Here is a 6,463-nt window from a genome sequence, read left to right as displayed (position 1 = left end):
TTTTTCTGTTGTATATCTTGTAAGTATGATTTGGTCTTCTGGAAAAAAGAAAGGCAAATACCTTTATTTTAAAAGGAGATGGTCTGTATTTTACAGGAAATTTTTGGCTTTATTCACTTTTATAATGTAACTTTTAATCATAAACAATGAAGACCTACAATTCTAACTTTATCTTTTTTCAAACTTTACCAAGTTACTTAGCAATTTAATGTAGCATTGTTTATTTTTTATTGGATATTTTTTAATTTACATTTCAAATGTTATTCCCTTTTCTGGTTTCTCGGCTATAAGCTCCCTATCCCATCCCCCTTCCCTTCTTCTATAAGGGTGTTCCCCTTCCCAACCGCCCCCTTCCTGAACCCCCCCCCGACATTCCCCTACACTTGGGGGTCCAACTTTGGCAAGACCAAAGTCTTCTCCTGCCATTGGTTCCCAACAAAGCCATCCTATGCTACATATGCAGCTGGAGCCATGGGTCTGTCCATGTGTAGTCTTTGGGTAATGGTTTAGTCCCTGGGAGCTCTGGTTAGTTGGTCTTGCTGTTCTTAATGGTGTTGCAAGCCCCTTCAGCTCCTTCAATCCTTTCTCTAACTCCAACAGGGTCCCCATTCTCAGTTCAATGGTTTGCTGCTAGCATTCGCCTCACTCTGGCTGAGCCTCTCATGAGACAGCTATATCAGGCTCCTGTCAGCATGCTCTTCTTGGATTCATCAATATTGTCTAGTTTGGGTAGCTGTACATATATATATACATATATATATGTATATATACATACATACATACACACACACACACACACACACACACACACACACACACACACATATATATGGATGGGCTGGATCTCCAGGTCAGGCAGGCTCTAAATAGCCATTCCTTTGATCTCTTCCAAACTTTGTATGCTTATCTCCTCCTATGAATATTTTTGTTCCCCCTTTAAAGGACTAAAGCATCCACACTTGGCTGTCCTTCTTCTTGAGCTTTATGTGGTCTGTGGATTGTATCTTGAGTAATTAGAGCTTTGGGGCTATTATCCACTTATCAGTGAGTGTATGCCATGTGTGCTTTTCTGTGATTGGGATACCTAACTAAGGATGATATTTTCTAGTTCAACCCATTTGCCTATGAATTTCATAAAGTCGTTGTTTTTGATAGCTGAGTAATATTCCATTGTGTAGATGTACCACATTTTCTGTATCCATTCCTCTGTTGAAGGGCATCTGGGTTCTTTCCAGCTTCTGGCTAGTATAAATAAGGCTGCGATGAACATAGTGGAGCATGTGTCTTTGTTGTATGTTGGAGCTTTCTCCTTTTTCCATCTCACCTCTCTCTGTATACTCCCTCTACATGCTCCCTCATCTAGCATTAGTCTCTCCCCTTTCTCCTTGCCCTGCTCCTCACTCTCTCTTCCCTCTGTCTTCTGTCTCTAGCCCCATTCTCTTGCTTCTTTCTCCTCTCTGACATCTCATCACTCTTTCTCTATTCTTTCTCCCACTTATCTCCTCTTTCTCCTCTCTCTCCCCCTGCCTCTGTTCCCCACTCCTTTCCTCTTTTTCAGCCCTGTCCTCCTTGCTCTGGATCTCTCCACCTCTCTCTTTCCCACATGCTCTCTTCACTCTCTCTTCTCTTTCCCTTTCACCCTCTCAGTCTGTCTTGTCTCTCTCACTGTCTCATCATTCCCCTTTGTCTCCTCCCCAACTCCCTTCTCCTCTCTAATTTCATCTTACCCCTTTCTTCTTTCTCCCCCGTCTCTCCTCTATTTCTCATGTTTCTCTCTCCTCTCTAATTTGTCTCTTTCCCCTCATCTCTTTTGCTTCCCCTTCGTCTTATCCCTCTCACTCCTCTCTCTCGCCTCTTTATGTTCTCTCTCTTCCTTTCTCACTCTTCTGTGACCTTCGATCTCCTCTCTCCATACTTTTTCTTTCTCGTTGTTGCTGTTGTACTATAACTCTATTTTCACTGTTTATTCGGAATATGCAATTCCAGTGAACTGCACTATTTCAAAACAACAACACAACCAAGTGACCTTGTTCTACTTCAGACATGCACAGACCTGTATAAGTATATCCTTCTGCTATGTTGTCAGTGTGCATTAGAGGGGGGGAGGACAGATGGAAAAAGGCGAGAGAAGAGGAGGGGAAGCAGGAGAGAGAGGTATAGAAGAGAGAGGGGGAGAGAAAGGGGGAGTGAGATACAAGGGAGTAGAGGCAGAAAGGAAAGAGGGGAGAATGAGTGAAGGGGTGAAAAGGGTAGAGAGAGATAATAGAGAATACAGGGAGAGGGAAAGAGCAGAGTGAGGCAGAAGTGGGAGCAGGAAAGGGAGGAGAAAAATGGAGAATTGAGGAGACAGAAGTAAGTGTATGTGGGGTGGAGAACAGAAATGATCAAAAGTGTGGAGTGAAATATGGAGAAAATAGGAGAGTGGGAGAGAGAAGAGAGTGAGGAGTTAGAGAGAAAAGAGATTAGAAAGAAGAGACAAGAGAGAGGAAGGAACTATGAGGGAATGGGGACAGGAGGGGAGGATACAGAGGGAGGGAAGAGAGACAGGGAGAGAGGAGAAGACGGAGAGGGAGATCATAGGTACGAGAGAAGATAATGTAAGAGAAGATCACAGGTAAGAGAAGATCATAGGTGAGAGAGAAGGAGGGAGAAAAGAGGAAGAGAAGAGAGAACGGGGAGAGAGAAGCTAGAGATGGAAAAAGAGGAAAGAGTCACAAGAAGAAAGAATGAGGAGAGGAGTGATAAACAGGAAGGAGAGAAGGAACAACTGAACAGTCCTAGTAAGCTCTTAAATCAACATTGTAGTTTACCTGCAAATGTAACTATTGCACTAGTTATTGTCTAAAAACAAAGCCGGTTAACCTTTGAAATGGAAACATTTTAAAGGGGGGTTCTTGCTGGAGTTTGTTGAGAGCAGTTAGATGAGTGGTAAGCCCTAACCATAAGTTTATTTTGTTGCTACGTTATAACTATAATTTTGTACTGTTGTGATAGTAAAGTAAATATCCTATATGCAAGATGTTTGATGTGTGACCCTAAGAGGGGTCATGACTTACAGTTTGAACACTACTACCCTAGATTACCATTAGTTGTGGTTGTCTAATGGAAGGCATTACAGCAAGTGTTTTTGAAACCTGTTCATTATGGGAAGTTTTCTGTATGCCACTTGACTGTACTAAAGTTTAACAGAACGGAGTTTGGAAACAACTTCATGAATCAGTCAAGTCACAAATTCTAGCCCCTCTGGGTGCTCCTTCTCAATATCAAGTATACACACTTTGATCTTGTCTCTCTGTTGCCTCGTAGATGCTGGTTCTTAACAGTTTTCAACTCAGTAGATATTACAGGGTTCTGATTCAGTTTTCTCCCAATCAGCAGGTTCTATGCTGGTCAGGTCCCAGCATATATACTATTGTACTTTCTCTGGGTTCCCAGAGTGCATAGTTCAGGGAGTAGAAGAGTGCTGACTCAGCACATGTGTGACAGTGCACACATTTGAATTCAGGAGTCCTGGAAGCAGGTAGGTCTCTGTGAGCTTGAGGCCAGCCTTGTCTACACAGCAGGTTACAAGCCAGCTGCTTAGAGCAACATAATGAGACCCTTTCTAAAAATAAAAATATCATAGATAGATAGATAGATAGATAGATAGATAGATAGATAGATAGATAGACAGTTGATAGATACTTGGTAGATAGATGATCGATAATAGATGGATAGCTATGATATGATAGCTGGATAGATAGACAAATAGACTGACAGATAAATAGGTAGGTGGTAGATAGATAGATAGATAGATAGATAGATAGATAGATAGACAGACTTCCCATTATTGCTCCAAGTGTACAAGAGAAAACTTTCCAGCACTCAAATCTCTTAACATGTGTCACTGATGAAACATTTGTCTCCACCCACTCTCTTCCTCACTTTAAAATACTGAAGGTTGTACTCTGCACTGGGAGAGAAGAGATCCCCAGACTTCACTGATACTTCCCAAAGTGACTCTGCCCTTTGCTTTTCTCCTTTGTAAAATTCTATTTTACTTTGCTGCTGAAACTAGAAATTTTTGAGTGCCATAACCTTCTGGTATCAGTGATTCAGCTTGCCTTGGTTCAGTCCCTTTTGACTAGCAGATGTGGGATGATATCATCATGCAGGTGTAGGCAGGTACAAGATAGAACGAAACCTGTCATTGGACGAAAGTATGGGTGGGAGAAAAGTTTGAGGTTAGAGGAGGAGATGGAACTGAAAGAACAAGAGAGGAGAAGAAGGCGGAGAAGCCAACTCCAGGAGAGAACATGGAGGCTAACGTTAAGATTCCATGCTGTACCTTCACAGGTTGTTATGAATGTTCTTAAGGGATGGATGTGTACAGGGCTTTGTATAATTAGGTGGGCAATTATGTCTTATCAATTGGATCAGAGGTTATTGTGTTGTGTGTTCTTTCATGTGCAGATTAAAGTGTAAGAGAGTGTGCGGCAGCTAGTCAGGGCTGCCACGGAGTTGGGATGTGTGTTTCTGGCAAGATGTCTAGCAGATATCTTGGGGGCACTACAGTACTGGCTCTAGAGGGGCTAAAAGAAAACCGTTTTTTATAATTTTACAACAACAAGCAGACAGTGATTCCCTTCATTTTTTTTTAATCTTCCTTCCACTTGTAGTCTCAGCTCTAATCTTGGTAGTTTTTGAAATGCTCATGGTTTGGACTTCAGCATACAATTTTGAGGCAGATGCAACTCAATCTACATGTGCCAATGTATTCTAGTAGTAGTACTGATCCTGAGATAGGAAATTAGGATCAGTGTTTAAGCAATCTTAGTTTCATGAAGTCCTATCTATATAACCTGTTATATTTGCAGTCTATCAACTCAGGTACCTACGGAAAATGTTCAACACATCAAAAAATTATGACAGCATGCAGGAGGCAGATGCAAGTGGATCTCTGTGACTTTGAGGCCAGCTTGGTCTACATAATAAGTTCCAGAACAACCAAAGCTATGTAGAGAGACCCTGCCTCAAAAAAAAGAAGAAGAAAGAAAGAAAGGGGAAAAGTTTAGCCTGAGAGGACTCAGTGGGGGGTGGGGGGAAAGAGAGAGAGAGAGAGAGAGAGAGAGAGAGAGAGAGAGAGAGAGAGAGAGAATAAAACAACAAAGAAAAGTCTATTTGTGTCCCCAAAAATGCCAATTTGACTTTTGGTATTTAGGGATTCCTGAACTAAATATAATGTTACATTAATTCATAGATCACTTGCTGCATGCCAGAATTTGTGCAGATAGATTTGGGTAACCATGTTTCTCCAGCTCTTGTCTCCTCTGTACTATCAGGTATGATTCTTTTATGTACGTCATAGTTGAACTTTATCATCCAAAGTTGTTTGATGGTTCACAACAACATGAGGCATGCTTGCTTCCTGATTCTCTGATTTCCAGTGTTGAACCATGTTAGAGAAGCACTTGAGGCCAGGGCTCTAAGAAATTTATCAGCTCAGTCTTTTCCATCTTCAGGTTCTTACTTGAAATGAGTGGAAGAGTCTGAAAGAAAAACAGTGCCAAATGTAGGATCATTTCCCTTTGGTTGACTGACTTTGGTCAAGAGCCTAGCTTGCTTGTCCATCTTTCCTTTGAACATATTGTCTCTACTTCCTTTATCCTTGTAAGCAATTAGACTCTGACGAGTCTGTGCTCCACATCCTCAGGGACCGTCAGTAAAGGACCACAGGCTGTCTTGGATCTTCCCCTTCACTGAGGACAAGCAAAAGTCCTGTGTTGTTATGCTGTTTTCCCCGATGCTTATGTTTTCAGTATAAATGTCATCCACAGTGGAGGGTTACCATCAATGATAAAGTTAGCACACTTCAAATTCCGCCGATCTTATAATAATGCCCACTAGCCCTCTGTCTTTATTGTTCATTGTTATTATGTAAGTAATCCATAATTACATTGTACTTACATTGTATTACATAATACATTATATTATGTAAGTATAATGCTATTCATGTTGAAGTCTCTTTTTTACTATCTAAGTTTTACATCTCTTTATTCAAATGTGAAGTTGGGCATCATTGAAAAAGTACTAAACAAGACATGTCATATGTTATATCTTATAATAATATTTTATATATCTTATATAATATATATTAAAACTTATATCTTATAAAGATATAATATATTATAATTTATTATATAATATAATAAAATCAATGCATCTTAAAATTTAAAAGATGTTTCATAAAAGTTTTATTACAGAACTTTATTATTTTATTACAAATAGTTTATGAACCAGAACTTGAATTTTGCTTTCTTTGACTAGATTTTCACTTTGTTTTGCTTCATTTGTTTTATTGTTGTTGTTTTGTTTTTAACAGACTGCAGCTATGTAAAGCATGCCATTAAAAACAAAACTCCCATATTCCTTAAGTTTTTATGTTATTATCAACAAGATATTTTTATAAATCATGAACTAATAA

Source organism: Rattus rattus, chromosome 1, assembly GCF_011064425.1.
Source record: "Rattus rattus isolate New Zealand chromosome 1, Rrattus_CSIRO_v1, whole genome shotgun sequence".
NCBI lineage: Eukaryota > Metazoa > Chordata > Mammalia > Rodentia > Muridae > Rattus > Rattus rattus.
The sequence above is the reverse complement of the archived record's forward strand: the minus strand, read 5'-3'. Positions refer to the sequence as shown.